This window comes from Cheilinus undulatus, linkage group 1 (genome assembly GCF_018320785.1).
Source record: "Cheilinus undulatus linkage group 1, ASM1832078v1, whole genome shotgun sequence".
NCBI classification, from domain to species: Eukaryota; Metazoa; Chordata; class Actinopteri; order Labriformes; family Labridae; genus Cheilinus; species Cheilinus undulatus.
Window position 1 is genome coordinate 8,719,466 of NC_054865.1, and position 1,434 is coordinate 8,720,899.

Consider the following 1,434-nt stretch of genomic DNA (forward strand, 5'->3'; position numbering starts at 1 on the left):
GAGTGTAATTCATCTGCCATAAGAGGAAACACAACAAAAGTAAAGTGAAAGGCAAATTTGATTAATTGTCCCATTATTATTTACATTTTTATTGATATCGTGATAATATCGTTATCGTGACATTTTTTGCCCACGATAATTGTGAAGTGAAAATCTAATATTGTGACAGCCCTACATGGAACCACTGAAAACTACTGAAAACGCTGTAGTGAATATGCCAAGCCTGTACGTGGCGCTGTATTGCTGCCACTGAAATGCACCAAAAGAGAAGAAGAACATCACAGAAAACAACACAGACTTTCTTCTAGTTGCCCTTCTGGTTGTTCTCTTCGTTGGATTCAACATATGGTGTGTGTGTTTTGCGGTGGTGGTAGATTTTTTCAGATTTTTCTGTGAAGGCCATAACAAGCTCAGTAGCTTCTGCAGCACAAACACAACCGTGTAGTCATTATTGTTTTGGCTGGACCCGTGCAGGCGCCTTAAGGGAGCTACGCTGTGTGTGACGTAATCATATCAAGAATGACGCAGGTAGCCGTCCACACGGAGACGAAACAGTAGTCGTTTACAGATTTATGCACTCTGGGACCTGTTTTCAAAAAGTATCATTTACAGTCACCCAAAACGCCATTTCCATGTGGATGAAACGCAGATATGGCAAAAACCTTCTGCTTATATGCCTGAATTCCTCTCTGTGTGGACGGGGCCTTAGAGAGAAACAGGTTGGGAGGGGCTGTGCTGGTTTTTAAATCTCAACCTAGCTGGCTGTGTGCCAAAAAAATCACCTGTGGCACCTTTGAGGTATAAATAACAGCGCTGGCCTGTGATTTCTTATTAGGGTTGCCCGTCGTCCCCTAAAATACAGAATCGTCCCATAGTTGATGACCAATTGCTGCATCCCATTTTCAATCAATATGGGATGCGATTTCTTCTGTGTTTTCATCCCTCATGTCCTCTTCTACTGAGTGGTCTTAATGTTTGTCGGTTGGATGGGTAATCTTCAATGATACAGTCATTTAAAGGCAGAGTAAGGCCGGTCCTCTCTTTGCAGAACAGGAGGAAGGAGGAGGAATGTCAGCTCCACACACACCAAACAGAAGTGTTTATAGATACACCGAAGTGAGCTGGAGAATTAAAGACTGAAACGCTTAACAGCAACCGCAAAAGGGATTAAAGATCCATATGCAGTGTATTTTCAAATGTTTTCTTTGGTGCACAGTGGCCTGACATCATCAGACTTTTAACCGCTTTTCACTGTTTTTACCTCCCATTGTTGCCACATTTTCCTTTCTTTATCCTTTTTTGCCTCTTTTAACCCATTTTTGCCACTCATAACCAATTTTTCTTACTATTTTTCCCTTAAAGTTCCTTTAATTCTTTCTACTTTATGATGTTAACAAAGAGTATGGTTTAGCTCTGAGGTCTGGCATTACTTTC